The sequence below is a fragment of the Spermophilus citellus genome (assembly GCF_964194105.1).
Source record: "Spermophilus citellus genome assembly, chromosome: 3".
Taxonomy (NCBI): Eukaryota; Metazoa; Chordata; class Mammalia; order Rodentia; family Sciuridae; genus Spermophilus; species Spermophilus citellus.
The window spans coordinates 170,258,581-170,277,500 of NC_138184.1; the positions used below are offsets into that span (position 1 = coordinate 170,258,581).

At 34.0% G+C, this 18,920-nt stretch overlaps 1 protein-coding gene across 3 annotated transcripts in view; it reads left to right on the top strand.

The window, feature by feature from the left end:
• Positions 1 to 18,920, top strand: part of MAGI2 (membrane associated guanylate kinase, WW and PDZ domain containing 2) — a 1,381,189-nt gene that overhangs the window by 316,585 nt on the left and 1,045,684 nt on the right. The window lies entirely within an intron of this gene.

Here is an 18,920-nt window from a genome sequence, read left to right on the forward strand (position 1 = left end):
CTTTATTTCATACTATGGACTTAAATAGCATTTAGTAAAGCCAAGTTCCTGTTCTCCTTAATTCAGCTCTAGTATCAACTTTAGGGACAAAATATTTCTGTGAGGTTATGATTGGCCAAAACCTACCAGCCACATGAAGCAGTGAGGAAGTGAATATGTCCACAAGCCATTACTGACTCTAAAAACAGCAGTTATGGCATGTGCTTAGAAATTTGTCATACATTTTGATGTTTTACAACCATATGTATATATCCTGGTAGCTCCCTTCTGTATAATAGCATTGTTAAATGTGACAGCCAGAAAGGATAGTTAGAGATGCTTCTGTATTCATTAGAACTATGTCGTTTTGTTTCTTCTTTTCAAATTGTCCATGTAAGTTAGCAGTAACACCTGAAAGAAGAAATTCATTTTAAGGAAAAAAGTATTATATAGCAATAATAATTTCTTCATGCAAATAAAAGTGGAAATTTTTCATGAAAGGTGATGTTTCAAGCAATTATAGTGAATAATGAAAGCATTTAAAAACATCCTGCATAAAAGACTTGCTACCATGGGTGTAAGAAATACCAAAAATGAAGTAAGAAATTCTGCTTAGGATTACAAACTATTTAGGATTACCTGTGAAGTTGCCCCTAATTAAAAATTATATTATGATTTTGATCAGGTGCCAACGATGTTGTTTCCTTTCAATGAATTAACACAAACACAATTTACTTAAAAGTGAAGTATATCCAAGTGCTGCTGAGAATTAAATTTTCTATTTAAAGATTTTGGCTTAACTCTAATCTTCTTTAACATCATATTAAATTATGCAGCAAAAATTGTTCAGCTTCTTGATTTCCTTAATGGTCTATTCTAGAGAATTTAACAACTATCTATTAGTTAAAGGAAAATTTAAATTTCCATTAAATACTCTATGATGGAAACAATTAAGGTTGTGTGTGTGTGTGTGTGTGTGTGTGTGTGTAAGTTATTTGATTTAAACAGCTTTCTTTTCATTTTTAAAGTTGCATATGCACTTGCTCTTTCAACTATACACTGAGTTAGTTTCTTATCATGAGATGGTCACAGCTCTCATGTCTGGGATACAGAGATGGTGGTATACATGTGTAATAGGGTGCCTGCTGACTACCACAAGGTGATAAGTACGGACAGAGCCAAGTAAATATAGTGCTATGGTACCCAAGCAAAAGGAACATTGGGCTTTCCCAGAGGCATCCTACACAATTAACTGAAAAGGCTGCTGACCTTGAAGTGAGAATAACAGCCTATTAAGTGAGAAGCAGGGCTGGCACATTCCCTGCTTTGCACAGGCAACATGTGCAGAGGATCAGAGAATGGGAAGGACCTTACATATTTTGCTAAGGAATTGAATGTAGTCTTCTAAGTCACATGGAGCCTTAGCCATTTTTAGCTTAAGGAGCTCTGTAAGACAGGAAAATGAATCCTGCTGCATAATTTCAATGAGGAGCTGAGAATCAAAGGATTATCTGAATGCTGGAAATTCAGATGGAAACAACTGTCATTCTTTCAAACTTTAATTCTCCCACTCTGATTTCCCTCTACCCCATCTATAGCTGCAGTTTTGACATAATACCCTTTATCTCCAATTCCTCCTTTACCTCATTCCTTAGTTGTAAAATAGGAATTTTCCTTTCGGATGAACTGCAGGATAATTTGGGATAGGAGAATCTAGTAGACCATCTGGAGAACATTTTTTTTTTTTAATGTTAAGACCTGCATATACAGGCCACTTTCTAGTCATGCTGTTTCTTTTCTTTTTTTTTTTTTTTTGATGTTGATGGATATTTATTTATTTATTTATTTATATGTGGTGCTGAGAATAGAACCCAGTTCCTCACACATGCTAGGCAAGCGCTCTACCACTTAGCCACAACCCCAGCCTGATGCTGTTTCTTAAGAAAATTTTTAAAACTTTTTTATAAACTGTGGAGCAATGTTAATTGAATATTAAAAAATGATGTGTCTATGCTGTTTGGGATTCTTACAAAATTTGTTCCAGATATTAAAAAATTTACTCTAAATGAGCTTAGTAAGATTTTGAGTTTTAAAAATTTCTATAGGAAGCCTATGTTTAACCAGCTGAAGTGCTCAGAACAGAGTGTACATTAGATGGTTATTTCATCATATTTAATTTTAAGGAAATTATCTGACAGTTTTTTTTTAAGTCTAGATAAGCTTGCCAGCTCAGGACTCTTAGAAAATGCTGCCATCAGTTAGGAGCAGATTTTTATGAGCATAATACAGTTAATGACAAGATACTATTATTTTATGAAGGAATTAAAAAAGCAGGGATCTCAGGAAAATAGAAGGAATAACAGTGGAGTAGAGGAAAGAGTTGGAGGGGGAGGGAAGAGGGGTAAGAAAGGAGAGGAACAGTAGAATAAAATTGACCAAACTCTGTTATGTAAATGTACAAATATATCACAGTGATTTCACTTTTACAAATAACCATAATGCACCAATTTAAATATTAATTAATAAGAGTGAAAACATACTTTCACTTAAATTTTATAAGTAAAAACTTTAATATGTCTTCTAACATAATTCACGATAAATGATGATATTGTTGTGACAACTACTAGACAGAGTATAAATAACAATACTAAATAAGCTTGTTTTAAAATTTTTCTTTGGTTTCATAAACATGACTTTAAACTTTTTTTTTTCTATAGCCAGTATTAACTCCACTCAGGAATGCTCCTTTCCATTTCTCTACTCCTCAAATACCTATGTGCAAAATGTATTTGTATACTTCCTCCTTCAGGTGGATATGTTTATTGGCTCAAAATTCAGTTGAAAATTCTGTGAACATATCAGGAGGAGACACAGGCCACTCTTTCCTCCAATCCTCTGTGTGTTTGGCATTGCTTAGGTGGATTTGAAGTATAGCTGCCTGGCTTTTTTGGAGATAAGGGCAAAGGTCTTATTTAATTGCTTTGATAAAGGTCATTTATGTGTACCAAGGCAATAAAAGCAGGAAGCAATTAAGATGCCTTCAAGGAATAAAGGGCCCATTTATAAACAAAACAACAATTTAGATAAAGGAGTACTGTCAATAAACCTAAAAGCAATAAATATTCAGAGTAATGGGAAGCAATTACTGGAATGAAAGGTAGAAGATATGGGTTCCAGACTTGACTCTGCTGCTTACAGGCAGTGTGGTCCCAAGAGAAATTACTCATCTAAGCTGTAAAGTGAGTATTTTCTCTGATTCTGCAGTAGGTTATAAAGATGCAAGCTATATGTCTCTGGGAACCAAGACTCCCTTCTTTGGTAGTGGGAGAGTCTTTAATTCAGAGCTGTTTGTCACAGGACATCTTCTACCATATTGACTTGTTGAGCTACTAACAGTCAGCTGCCATTTTGGAGTTTGGTCCAACATCCATTAAGGAGATCAACTTGCAAAGAGACAGCCTTTATATGGTAAAGAGGAAGAAAGTGTCCCAAGACTACAAGGAAGGACAAGGGACAAGTTATCCCAAGGTAGCTCTGTTAAAGACAAGGTGAAATGCAGGATATTGAGGACTTCAATATCATTTACCCTGGAGATTGACAGAGCTGGAATTAGATTTCAGACTCCATCTGCTGAAGCAGAGAATCCAGAATAGTAATCTCAGTTTGAATGTTTGTATTTGCTTTCTAATAGAATGAATACAGCTACTTGTGGACAAACTATGTAAAAACAAAGGATGCATATAATAGATGAAACAATAGAAAGCTTAGAAAATCAAATTACAAAAATGATTCTGAAAAAAGAAGTATATTGTTCCCTGGCCAGGGCCTCTAAAAAGAGACATAATTCAGGATAAGAATAGTCATGACAGAGATAAGGGGAATTCTCTGAAAAATTAAGGTTGAAAGTGGTGTGCATGTGAAAAAAAGAGAAGACTATTTTCTGGGGAGTAAGGATCAAAGTGCACCCAAAGCTGAGGATTTCAAAACAAACTAAGAGCAAGAAATAAAATTTTAGGCTATGTTTAGAAGATGATAGGTTCACTGTTTCAGGCAAATTGTATAATATTCACAGATGAACAAAGAAAGCACAGTACTTAACTTCTATTTTGCTTCCAATTTCCCCATCAAAGGGATTGATTTTCACTCTGGAAAAATAATAAACATGAATAAAATGAAACTGCTCCTGATAGGCAAGAAATAAATCAGAGTTTGTCCCTGGACACTAAATGTATCCAGTTTTCTAGACCTAGATGAACTTTACATTAGGAAAATTACAGCTTCAATTTATGTAGTACTTTGTAGTTTGGAAAATGAGTTGATATACTTAATTTTTAGTTTATAGTTTTAGTGAACCAAAGTGAATGAACATGCAAATTAGGGTAAATGACATAACTAAAGGCTTAAAATGACATTTTCAAGGTCACATTATTAGTATGTACCCTAACAAGACTTAGTATTTAGAGGGAATGGAAATAAGAAAGATCATATGTTTGGGGTTTTTGAAAGGTAGATATTTTGACAAGTAGAAACCATAACAGTAAGCTTAATATTAAAGACTTCTCAAAAATTAAGAAATGATTTTGTGTGTGATGTGGAAGTATTTTAAAAGGGAGAGATCCTATACTGTGCATAGATTCCAAAATGAGTTTGCAAAATAACTGTGATTCCCTTTTGGTTTGGAGGAATCGGATATCTTTTTATGAGCAGTTGCCATACTTTCTCATCCTCCCATTGTAACTAAAATGAGAAAATTGCACTGATCTTTATTTGGAGAGTGTAGATTTGTCACATACCACAGATCCATAATTGATATGGGTCATATTTTGCATTTTCAACAGTAATTTAGATGGAAATACAGTGTCCAGGCAGAAATAGTACTTCCCTGGATAGCAGAATACAGGAAATTCTTGCTTTGCACAGTTTGGGTGTATACAAAGCTTGGTTACCATGATCTGCTTAAATAGAACTGGCCCCAAAGGTATGGTCCAAATTTCAATAACCATGATATATGAATTGTGACAAATTGCATGAAGTACAAATTTTGCTAATAGCACTCCAGTTCACAAATCACTAAGTAAATAACAGATGCACATCTTGATCAGTGACCAGTCATATCATTTACTTTAAAGTCTGCCACTGATTGATCACTCTACATCTGTTATTCATTCAAGCACAAAGAACAAAATGTGTGGAGTTATGATGAGACCTTATTTGACAATGATCCCATAAATCAAATTATGGGTTTTTGTACATACTCCTTGGGAGTTTTCATTTGTTTGTTTTGTATGTCAGAGAATACATGGTATTGACATATGGGTCACTTTTCCTACAAAACTGTAAAGAAAATTTCCCACTGAAAAGTTAAATGGTAAATCTAGACACAATGAATCGAGCAGGGATATAAAAAATTAACATAAGATGAAGTTGCCTTCAGGCAAGTCTGAACTGAAAGCATTAATGTATGTACTGTGCTAGTATATATTAACCACAATTGGGATTGAAACGGAAAATCAAAGGGGTAACCCTACTAACTGGACAACTACTCATTTCCACCAGGCAAACATTACTGTTGTAGACATGTATACATTGACTTATCAAAGCCTAACATCAGTACACCTCATCATACCTTTCAGTGTTATACTGAAATTCTGTTGTTTAGGATTTGAGCTCACCAAAAAGTTATCCCAAGTACATTATCAACTATTAAGAACTATGGTAATATATTGTCTGCTTGGCATTGATAACTATTGCAAAGTAATACATTAACATCTGATTTTCTGCTTTAGTATCTGTGACCTTAATAGGATGAGTTGGTCCAAGAAATAGAAAATTCAATTCACTGGCAAATTTTAGATTTTGTTTTTGCAAATATGGGGATGAGTACCACAACACAGTCTGTGATGAAACACCCAAGGTGACATCCGACCCATGTCATATCTCAGGAGTCATCCAAATCCTTCCCTCACCAGTATGATTTTAACACCAGCTTAGCTTCTTTTAATCTTCTGAGTTGTGATATATATTTTACTTTTTTCCATAAAATTTAATAGTTCAATTATTTAAGAATAACTCTCAGAAAAATGAAAAACAAAATTTACCTCCAAAGAGTGTAAACCACAGAATTAGAATCTGTAGCTATTAAACTATAAACATAATTAGTCACAAGATACTTTTTGTAGGATATCATAGTCAATACAAATTAGTACTCTATAGTTTAATTATGAAAGTATTAGGAGGGTTCACAGTTAAGGAGCAATGAAATACCAGGACGATAGGTTACATAAGAATTTCCAGATATGGAAGATGATGGTTTGGTCCCAACATTAATATGCAATACATTCAGAAGGAGATGTAGAGAAAGGATCCTAGCTGGAGTACAACTGGAGTGTGCATAAGAATTCCTACGTAAGTTCTCAGGTATCACTCTTACAGATTATGATTCAGGAGGTATATAAGTTTTTTATTACCACCATACCAAATTACCATAAAGTTAGTGATTTGCAGCAATAAAAAATATTTTCTCATAATTTTGTAAATTAGAGATCTCTTTCTTCAAATGATCTTCTTTCACAGGATCTCATAAAATGAAAATCAAGGTACCTATCACCTGATAATTATGAGTGGTGTCTAAGGGAGAATCCATTCAGGCTCAGTCAGGTTGTTTGCAGTCTATGTCCATGTGTCTAAGGGACCACCCCTCTTTGTCTTTACTGCTGTCAGCTGGGGTCCTTCTCAGATTCTGGAGGCCTCTTTCATTTCCCCGCTCATGTCTCCTTCCTCCTCAAGGAAGTCCAGTAATGGAAGTCTTAGTCCTTCTCATGCTTCTTTTCTCTTTGACTTCCTCTTCTCTTCAGTTTTTCTGCCCCTACTTGGAGAAAGCTCTCACATTTAAGGACTTGTTTGATTAGACTGGGCCCCCCTCGATTCTTTCCCTATTGTAATATCTATAAACGTAATTACATCTGCAGAATACTTTTTGCTCTGTAATAGAGCAAATGTGCTCCATGGGTTCTAGGGAATCGGGCATTGTCAGCTTTGGGCACTCATTATCCAGCCACTCTCCTTGTTATGTGACTGATTTCTGTGCTTTGAACCACACCTCAAGAATTTCTAGTACTAAGGCATAAAAAGTTGGACCGTAAGTCCAACACTTGCAAATGTGTTGGAAGGCAGATTTATTTGCTCTTCTTCAATGGAAGTCTGGAAGGGAATGCCTTCAGGAAGAAAGTGATCAGAGATTACATGGAACCTACAAATTAAAAGTAGATAACAGCATGAAGCACTAACAGTGATATTTATTTCTTAAACATTCAGAAAACACTGGAGTTTGTATATGATCTATTTATTTTCACCTGGTTGAGAAAGACAGTGAATATATTGTTTTATAGTTCAGTGCATAGATATATTCTTCTGTGTTCACATCTATATTTGACTCAGTTTGGAATCATTTCAGAGACTATTGGAATTTTTACTATTTGTAAGACTCTTCATAGGAATTGTTTCTACTCAAAAATATGATTTGATTGATTTGATCTTGAGTGATTTTTATTATAATCCTGTTTTTCTTCACAGTTCAATTACCAAATATTTAAGATGTCTTTTGAAATTTATATAAAATTAATTCTTTTTGCTATGCAGTTATATAAATTTGAGAAATGCAGAAAATTATATAATTATAACCACAATAATGATATAGAATTATCCCCCCCCCATCTCTCTCTCTCTCTCTCTCTCTCTCTCTCACACACACACACACACACACACACACAGATACATCACACATTCCACATTCATGCTTTTCCTTTGCCATCAACTTTTTTGTAGGAGGGAGTACTGGCAATTGAACTCAGGGAAACTCTACCACTGAGCCACATCCCCAGCCCTATTTTGTATCTTTTAATTTTTTATTTATTTTTATTTTATTTATTTATTTATTTTATTTTGTATTCATTGAGACAGGGTCTCGCTGAATTGCTTAGTGCCTTGCTTTTGCTGAGGCTGGCTTTGAACCCTCTATCCTTCTGTGTCAGCCTCCTGAGCCACTGGGATTACAGGCATGAGCCACCTGTGCCCAGCCTGCCATTATTTTTTTTAATACCTGCTCCTTATTCTTGGCAGCTATGGCTCTATTCTTTATCATCATTCTTTTCTAGAATGTCATATAAATGGAATCATATAGTGTGTAGCCTTATTATGAGCCTGGCTTCTTTCACTTACAGCATAACACATTTGAGATTAATGTAAATTGCTACATGTATCAATAATTTGTTCCTGTTTCTAATTCCTAAACTTTTGGCTAAAATTCATTTTAAATTAGTCTATAATTATTGTTCATGGTATGGTACCCACTTGGTTTCCTTTAATTGTATGTTGAGGCATTGTTCTAGTTATAATGGTAAAATTCTTTTCTTTTTCATTTTTTCTCTTTAATAATTTTATGGTATGAGTCATACACAAAACTTTGAGGAAAATATGTGTTTGTCAATGTGTTTGAGGCACATGCAATTCTAAAAATCTGTTTAATAAGTTTTTAATGTTGAAAAATGTGTGAATACTGCATTACTTTCAGATAAGAACTAGACTTGGGAATGGTTATATCTCTATAAACTACTACAATGAAGAGAGGTGTTTTCACAGATTTTCCAAAAAACAGATTTGATGAATTATGCATGGATTTTGGTTATGTGTTAATTAATATTTTGGTTGTGCTAACATTAGAATTATTTTTAATTCCTGAAAGTACAACAGCTGGTGATGAGACAGGCAGCGGATGAGCATAGAGGGTGGCAGAGAGAATTGAGTTTACATTTTATGCTTCTATAGGTACTCAGCAGAGTGGATAAGCCACATTCAGATAATTGAGATTTGAGCAGATGTGGATTTGTTCTCATTAGAATTTGTGGTTCTAAGCCATACACACTGCAAGTAAATAGCCACCAAGCAGGAAACGGGAAGCTTAACCTTTTCTGTCTCTTTAAGCATCTTGGTCATAGCTTCATACTTAAAAAGTAGTTCCATAAGTCAGTTGTGCAGCTAAAGGAATCATTAATCTTTTAATATGGAATTGTTACTTCTGTACTCTGCTAGGGATTATATAGTGCTTTTCACATACTCTACCTCAGAGTGTTTTACTAAGCAGTGAAGTATTTTGGAGATGCTTGATGAATATGAAACTTGAATAACTGCAGCCAAGGCTGGTGCACTAAGAACCATTTGTTAAATCTGAAATCTGTCTCCCACGTTTGAGGCTTGACATGCAAGAATCAGCAGAGAGCAAAACACATTGTTTACTTTCCAACAAACATGAATAGAATTTTCCAAAGAGAAATATTTGCATACAGACACTTGTCTGTGAATGAAAATACTCCAAGGCTTTAAAGGGCATTTGGTAGGATATACTGGTACAAGGTAAAACTTAGGATATTTAGCTGTGCTTTCCAAAGAGGTGCAGGAGCTTCTGGCAGACACCAGGCAGTGTGGCTGGTGGTCTAGAACAATACTGTCTTTGAAATTGCTAGAAACCTCGTCAAGGAAATGGGAGCAGGGTCTCCGTGATGCTTTTCTTTCTCCTCAGAGGGCTGCTCTGTTCTTTTACACCCCAGAGCTGATGATGCAGAACTTGGTGCAGGGGTAGCTCTGAATCAGGCACCCCATAGGAATGAGAGATGAGTGTGCAAAGCTGGGTTGTGCACAAAGACAAGAATGCCAGTCAAAGAGATGTTCTTAGGTAGACCTGGGTCAAAAAATTGCTTTTTCTTTTTCAAATGTCAGATTGATATCTTTAATTGGCTTAATTTTTTTGCATGGTGAGTAGTCTCTGAGTTTAAAAAAATGTTCTCTGTGTCAGCATTAACAAGAGAAATATAACCAATAGGAGATAAATGATTGAAGAGATTTATTGCAAAGAATTGATGTATGTGATTGTGGAGGCTGGTGAGGCAAGCCAAATTCATAGAGCAGAGCATGAAAGGGCAGCTTGACCTCTCAGGCAAGAAATGAATCTACTGTTCACAGGGAGAAATCTTCTTCCTCAGGACACCCTCAACTTTGCTCTTTGTTTTTTTGTTGTTGTTTTTGCTAAATACTTTTTTACTTTTTAAATCATTGTACAATAAAAAGATTATTCAGTAAGTTGAGCTGTCAAAGTTTGTTAAATAGGATAATTCTTTCAATTTTATCATAATATATGATTTAAAAATTTATGTAATAGCAACAATATAGAAGTATAAGTTCAATGGAAATAGACAAACTAGGATAAATTGCATATGAATATTTATGAGAGAATTTCTGAGCAAAAATGTAACAAAGAAATTTCAGTTATTAATTTAAAATTTTAAATAAAATGTTTGAAAGTATATTTTACATAATAATGAAAGAAGCTGACAATTAAATTGGAAATTCATTAGCTGTATTTATGACAAAATAATTAACATTTTATTTGTTTGTTTTTATTCTAATTAGTTATACATTACAGTAGAATGTATTTTGACACATATATAAATGGAGTATACTTTCTCATTCTTCTGTTGTGCATGATGTAGAATTACATTGGTCTTGTAATCATATATGCACATAGGATAGTAATGTCCAATTCATTCTATTATCTTTCCTATTCACACTATCCCTCCCTTTCCTTCATTCTCCTTTATACCTCTATTCTTTCCTAAAACAGCTCCCCCTTATTATGAATTAGCATCCACATATCAGAGAAAACATTTAGCCTTTGATTTGGGAGGATTGGCTTATTTCAGTGAGCATGATATTCTCTAGCTCTATCCATTTATCTATAAATGCCAGAATTTCATTCTTCTGTAAGGCTAAGTAATATTCCATTGTGCATAGATGCCACAGTTTCTTTATCCATTCATCTGTTGAAGAGCATCTAGGTTGGTTCCATAGTTTAGCTATTGTGAGTTGAGCTGCTATAAACATTGATGTGTCTGCATCACTGTACTATACTCATTTTAAGTCCCTTGGGTATAAACCAAAGAGTGGCATAACTGGATCAAAGGGTAGTTCTATTACAAGGTTTTCTGAGGAATCATCATACTACTTTCTATAGAGGTTGCACCAATTAGCAGTTCTACCAGCAATGTATAAATGTACCTTTTGCTCCACATCCTTGCTAACACTTATTGCTTCTTGTACTTTTTTTGGGGGGGAGGTAGAGGGGTACCGGGGATTGAATTTAAAGGTACTCAACCACTAAGCCACATCCCCAGCCCTTTCTTATATTTTATTTAGAGACAGGGTCACACTGAGCTACTTAGTGTCTAACTGTTGCTGATGCTGGTTTTGAACTCCCAGTCCTCCTTTCTCAGCCCCTGAGCCCCTGGAATTTCAGGTATATGCACCACCATGTTGCTTGTATTCTTGATGATTGCCATTCTGACTGGAGTGAGATAGAATCTAAGTGTAGTTTTAACTTGCATTTCTCTAATTGCTAGAGATGTTGAACTTTTTTCATACATTCACTTCTTCTGTGAAGTGCCTGATTAGTTCCTGAGCCCATTCTTTGATTGGGTTATGCATCTTTTTGGTGTTAAGTGTTTTTTGAGTTCCTTATATATCCTGGAGATTAATGCTGTATCTAAGGTAAAGATGGCAAAGATTTTCTCCCCTTCTGTAGGCTATCTCTTCATGTTTTTGATTGTTTCCTTTGCTATGAAGAAGATTTTTTTGTTGTTTGATTCCATCCCATTAGTTGATTCTTGATTTTATTTCTTGTTCTGTAGGAGTCTTGTTGAGGAAGTTAGTTCTTAAGACAACATGGTGTAGATTTGGGACTACTTTTTCTTCTATTATGTGCAGGATCTCTGTTCTAATGCCTAAGTCTTTCATCCACATTAAGTTTGTGCACATGAGAGATAGGGTTTAATTTCATTTAGCTATATGTGGATTTGTAGTTTTCCTAGCACCATTTGTGAAGAGGCTATCTTTTCTCCATTGTATGTTTTTGGCACCTTTTTCAAGATAACTGTATTTATGTGAGTTTGTGTCTTCTGTTCTCTTCCATTTGTCTAAATGCATTTTTTTGTGCCAATATAATGCAGTTGTTGTTACTATTGCTTTGTAGTTTAATTTAAGGTCTGGTATTGTGATGCCTCCTGCTTCACTTTTCTTGCTAAAGATTGCTTTGGCTATGCTGGGTCTCTTATTTTTTCAAGTGAATTTTTTGACTGCTTTTTATATTTCTATGAAGGATGTCATTAAAATTTTAATAGAAATTGCATTTCTTTTATATAATGCTTTTGGTAGTATGGGCATTTTGACAATGTTAATTCTGCATATCAAGATCATGGAATAACATTCAATCTTCTAAGGTCTTCTTTAATTTCTGTCTTTAGTATTCTATAGTTTTCATTGTAGAGATCTTTGGCCTCTTTTGTTAGATTGATTCCCAAATATTTTAGTTTTTGAGACTATTGTGAATGGTACAGTTTTCCCAGTTTCTTCTTCAGTACATTCTTCACTGATGTATAGGAACAAATTTTATTTATGGGTTTTAATTAAATATCCTCCAATTTTTCTGAATTCATTTATGAGTTCTAAAAGTTTTCTGGTGGAAATTTTTGGTTTTTCTAAATATAGAATCATGTCATCATCATATATGAATAATTTGATTTCTTCTTTTCCTATTTATGTCCATTTCACTTCTTTCTTCTAATTGTTCTGACCAGAGTTTCAAGGAAGATGTTGAGTAAAAATGGAGAAAGAAGGCTTCCTTGTCTTATTCCAGTTTTTAGAGGGAATGCTTTTAGTTTTTTCTCCATTTGGAATGATGTTGGCCTTGGGTTTAGCATATATAGCTTTTACAATGTTAAGATATATTCCTATTTTTCCTAGTTTTTCTAGTGTTTTGAACATAAAGGGGTGCTGTATTTTGTCAAATGCTTTTCCTGCATCTATTGAGATAATCATGTGATTCTTATCTTTAGGTGTATTGATGTGATGATTTTAGTATGTCGAACCAAACTTGTATCCCTGGGATGAACCCCACTTGATACCGGTGCACTATCTTTTGAATATGTTTTTGTAGGTGATTTGCCAGAATTTTATTGAGAATTTTTGCATCTATGTTCATCAGGGATATTTGTCTGAAGTTTTCTTTCCTTGATGGTTCTTTGTCTGATTTTGATATCATGGTGAAACTAACTTCATAGAATAAGTTTGGAAGGGTTCCCTCCTTTTCCATTTCATAAAATAATTTGGAGAATATTGGTGTTAATCCTTCTCTGAAGATATTGTAGAACTTGGTTGAGAATCCCATTGTTCCTGGGCTTTTCTTAGTTGGTAGGCTTTTGTCAGTGTCTTCTCATTCTTTGCTTGCTATTCATTTGTTTAAATTATGTATGCCCTCCTAATTCAGTTTTGGTAGAGCATATGTCTCTAGAAATTTGTTGATGTCTTTAAGATTTTCTATTTTATTGGAGTATAAATTTTCAAAATAGTTTCTGATTATTATTTGTATTTCAGTAGTGATATTTCCTTTTTCAACAAAATTATAGTAATATAAGTTTTCTCTCTCTTTATCTTCATTAATTTGGTTAAGGTTAATTTTATTGAGTTTTTCTAAAGAACCAACATTTTTAAAATTTTAAAATTATTTCTTTTGTTTCAATTGCATTGATTTCAGCTCTGATTTTAATTATTTCCTATCTTCTGATTCTTTGTTATTGATTTCTTCTTCTTTTTCTAGGTCTTTGAGATTCAATGTTGGATTATTTGTCTATTTTCTCTACTTTTAATAAATGAGCTCAATGCAATGAACTGTCTTCTTAGAATTGCCTCCACAGTGTCCCAGAGATTTTGTTATGTTATGTTGCTATTTTCATTTACTTCTAAGTATTTTTATTTCAACTCTCATTTCTTCTGCTATTCATTAGTCTTTCAATAGTGTATTGTTTGGTCTCCAGGTGTTATAGTAGCTTCTATTTTATCATTGATTTCTAATCTCATTCCATTTTGATCTTAGAATGCAAGGTATTATCTCTATAATAACTTTTTTTTATTTGCTAAGAGTTTCTTTATGCCATAAGATCTGGTCTATTTTAGATAAGAATCCATGTGCTTCTGAGAAGAATGTGTATTTGATTATTGATGGATGAAATACTCTCTATATGTCTGTTAAGTATAAATTATTGATTGTATTTTTAGTTCTCTAATTTTTTTGTTTAGTTTTTGTTTGGAGGATCTATCTAGTGGTGAGAGAGGTAAGTTGAAGTCACCCAGTATTTTTGTGTCATCTGTTTGATTCTTGAAATTGAGAAAGATTTGTTTGATATACACATACTTTCCATTGTTTAGAACATAAATATTTATAATTGCTATGTCTTGCTGATGTATTCCTTTAAGCAGTGTGGAATGTCTTTCTTTGTCCTTTCTCATAAACTTTGGCTTGAACTTCACTTTATCTGATATAGGGATAGAAACCCCTACTTGTTTATGAGATCCATGTGAATGATATTTTTTCCCATCCTTTCACCTTCAGTCTGTGGATGTCTTTGCCTATTAGGTGAGTCTTTTGAGACAGTATATTGCTGGGTCTGTTTTTTCATCCAGTTGGCTAGCCTATGTCTTTAGATTGATGAGTTTAGGCCATTTATGTTCAAGGTTATTATTAAAAAATGATTTGTATTCCCAGTCATTTGGGTTTATTTCTATTTTTTTAAGTTGAATGAGTTTCTCCTTTGATTAACTATTCCTTAACCCTAGTTCCTCCCTTTGCTCATTTTCACTTTTATTTTTCATTTCATCCTCATGGAATATTTTGCTCAGAATATTCTGTGGTACAGGCTTTGTAGTTATAAATTCCTTTAACTTTTTTTTATCATGGAATGTTTTCATTTCATCTTCAAATCTAAAGTTTAATTTTGCTGGGTATAGAATTCTTGGTTGGCATCCATTTTCTTTCAGAGCTTGGAGTATATTATCCAAGACCTCCTAGCTTTGAGGGTCTGAGCTGAGAAATCTGCTGAGATCTAAATTGGTTTCCTCCTAAACACAATCTGACATTTTTCTCTGACAGCCTTTAAAATTCTATCCTTATTCAGTATGTTAGGCATTTTCATAATAATGTTTCTTTGTGTGGGTCTGTTATGGTTTTGTTCATTTGGGGACCTATAAGCCTCCTGTGTTGATTTTCCCTTTTATTCTTTAGGCTTGGGAAATTTTCTGATATTATTTCTTTGAAAATATTGTGCATTCCTTTGATTTGTGTGCTTGTGCCTTCATCTATCCTGATAAATTTTAAATTTGGTCTTTTCATTGTATAACATATTTCTTGAAAGTTCTATTCATTGTTTTTTAACATGTCTTTTCCATGGTCAAGATTATGTGTTTTGTCTTTGATGCCTGAACCTGTCTTCCATGTGGTCTAGTTTGTTGGTCATGCTTTCCATTGAGTTTTTAGTTTGTTTTATTGATTCCTTCATTTCAGGATTTCTTCTTGATTTTGGAATCTCTATGTCTTTTTTGAAATGATCTTCCACCTCCTCAGTTTAATCTCTGATTTCACTCCTTACATTGTCATTTAACTTCTGGATGAGTTTAATATCTATATTCTAAGCTCCTTCTCTGATATCTCTTCCACTGTGGTGTAATGGATTCTATTATTAGAGCATCTTGGTTATTTTAGGGTGATTTGTTCCCTTGTTTTTTCTTGTTGTTTGTGTGGCTACCATCTAGCAGTGTGGAACTGAGGCAGTACAGTTTCTACCCTGTGGATTTATAGTGTTCCTAAAGGTTCCTAGTACCATTCCTCTTGTGAGGAGACAAATAATAAGAGCAACTAATGCAAACAATATACACCATTAAACCACATAGTTCCTACTAAGGCATCTACAGTTTTGTCACAATAAACAGAAATGATGTATTTAGTTATTGCCTACAATATAAATAGTAAGTTTGCAAAAGTGTTTACAATTTCAAGTGGTGGACAGAGAGAACAGAAGTGGTATAGGATGTGATGTTTTTGAGGAAGGAAGAGAGAATATAGAATTAAAAATTACAGAAAGAGTGAAAGAGGGAATAATAAAGGTTGGCTATTAGGAGAAATGAGAGAAAGAGAAGGTAAACAGATAAGTGGGAAGAAAATACATACATAAATAAATTTGTTTAAAATTAAAAATAGAAAGAATAAAAATAAAAGAATATAAAACAAAACTGAAATATATTATTCAAACATCCCAGTTCTCAATAAACTGATGTATGACAAATAATTTCTTTCAAAAATGGTAGAAATGTGGGAGGGAAAAAGACAAAGAAAAACAGGAAAGAGATTTCAATAAAAAATTGAACAATTGTTTTGATTAAAGTTCAAAAGTTTCTCAACTTCCCTTCTCAGCAGTTAGGTGGGGTTGTCTGGAGCACAATGTTTTCTTCAAGGTGAGGTTTTTAGAGTGAGAGAGTTAATCATGGAGGTGGATCTCCTAGAAGCATGGTATAGGTTTAGGTATGCTCCTATCTGTTCACTGAATGCCAATTGCTCTGGCATTAAGTCAGCACACATCCAGGGCCCAGCAATTGCTAGTCCACACTTGGAGACTGCACCCTAGGAATCTCCTTGTGTTCCCTACATCCTTGCCAACACTTTTTGTTTTTGTATTCTTGATAACTGTCATTCTGATTGGTGTGAGATAAAATCTTAGAGTAGTTTTGACTTGCATTTCTCTAATTACTAGAGATATTGAACTTTTTTTTCATATATCTGTGGATCAATTGTATATCTTCTGGGAAGTGTCGGTTCAGCTCCTTAGCCTATTTATTGATTGAGTTGCTTTTTCCTTTGGTGTTAAGTTTTTTGAGTTCTTTATGTATCCTGGAAATTACTGTGGTGTAAGAGCCTGTTCTTAGCTCACTATATCACCTGCAAACCCCACTATCCCTGGTCTCTGATTTAGTCTTGGAACTCAATCTCTCCTGCCCCCCACCCTTTGAATTCCCAGCCAAGTGCTTCTCTCCTGACCATTCCTATAAACAGCTGGATTGTAAGGGGATTGGGAAGTCAGGTGGATTTTCATGACCAATATTCCCTTGTATAAACCTCTCTCCATACTTTGTTTTCTCCTGGTCACTTAGACAAACTCTGTGTCACACACTGTCAGTTTGCCTAGCTTGTTTTTTTGAGCCAGACTTGGGTCTGCCAGAAATCAGTTCCCTTAACTGTTGACACTCATGAAACAGCTGTAAAATTATTCCTTTCACTGTCTTCTGCACACCACAGGGAGGGAAGTTGGCTTCTTTTCTGTAGGAGGCGCAGCTTACTGTTTAATTAGACAGTGACTCTGATCTCTAAACTCTGTACTCCAACATGCCTCAGTCCTCTGAGAATGGGTATTCCTTTAATTCCATTATTATTTTACTGTGTTCATGGAGGGTTAGATCTGGCTTGTACTCCAGCTGCTGCTGTGGCTGTGGAATTGGGAATCTTGTCCTTATTTTTTTTAAATCAAATCTCCTGAGTTTCTGATCTGTTTTGAGTGTCCAGTATTAAAGTTAAGTAAATCCCCCTCCTAATTCCTTTTCATTCATCCACCTTGCTGAAAAGCTACCTGTCTGCTTTTCTTGGTTTCATGCCATGTAACTAAGGAGGGAAGCAACCCCTCTATTCCACCATCTTCCTCTTGACCACAATTGTGCTCTTAATGTCTTTCAAAAACAGATTGAATCAGGATACCCAGATTACCAAGGAACATTTCCCTTACTTAAAAATTATTTATGGACTTTAACCACCAAAATACCTTAATAGAAATACCTAGATTAGTATTTGACTACTTAACAGAACTATACCCTGGTCAAATCTCTCTCTCTCTCTCTCTCTCTCTCTCTCTCTCTCTCTCTCTCTCCCCCCTTTCTCTCCATCCCCCCCTCTAGTAAACTAACTAAAGCATTGTTAGAGGGGCTGAGCATTCATGTTCCATCCTACTTACAAATTACAAGTTGCATTATGTACTTCACAACCTTTTGGGTGGTGTATGGAGGTGCTGTCTTCCTGGATAGAAGAATAATATTTGCACAAAAAATATTATACTTAGTGAACTAATAAATTTAACAGAATTATAAAACAAAATATCAATTATTGTATAATTGTTGAAAAGAATGCTGAAGTTCAGTAGTAGGAATAAAGGCATTAGAGCTATGGAGTTTAGTAAAGAGATGAAAGAAAAAAGTGAACCCAATGAAATAAGAAACTTAACATTTTTACAAAGTAAAACAATTAGAGATATATATTTTTAATTAAAGAAATAAGCAAATATATGTATAAAGACTTAGCTTAAGTATATTAAATGCAATCAAATTTGTAAGACCAAAAACTTGGCAACATCTTAAAACCAAAATGAATCAAACTGCTGAAATGTTTTTTTGCTTACATATAACATGTAGTTATTAAAATCATGTTGTAGAAAATATTCATGGGATGTAACTGTGTGGAGGATAGATTATTATGTGAACCAAAGTATAGCACACACCATAGTTTCATTATGATAAAAAAGAATACATTAAATACATCTGGTTTTGTCATAAACAGGATAAGTATGACCCTAAGAAAACTTTGCATTATCAAAATGTTTAATATAAAACTTCTTCAATGAAGAAATAAAGTGCAATAAGTATTGCTTATTATTTTATTTTACTTGTATCCATTTCCTTAAGTTTTATTTATAATTATTATTTTCCCTGTAGGATTTTGATAAGGAAAAAAAATTATAGCTCTTAATTGTTTGGTTGGAAATAAACCTAAATATCATGCAGATTCAGTCTTCATTTAACATTAAAGGCTTTTCCTAAAACCACCAGCACTGAAGTCAGTAAAGCCCTTTTACTTTATCACTGTATGTCTTACAGTGAGGAGAAAGAAATCAACAGCTGCACAGATCACACAGTCCTTTTTCTGTCTTTGCACAGATGATGTTCCCTGATCATTTTAAATCTAAATCACG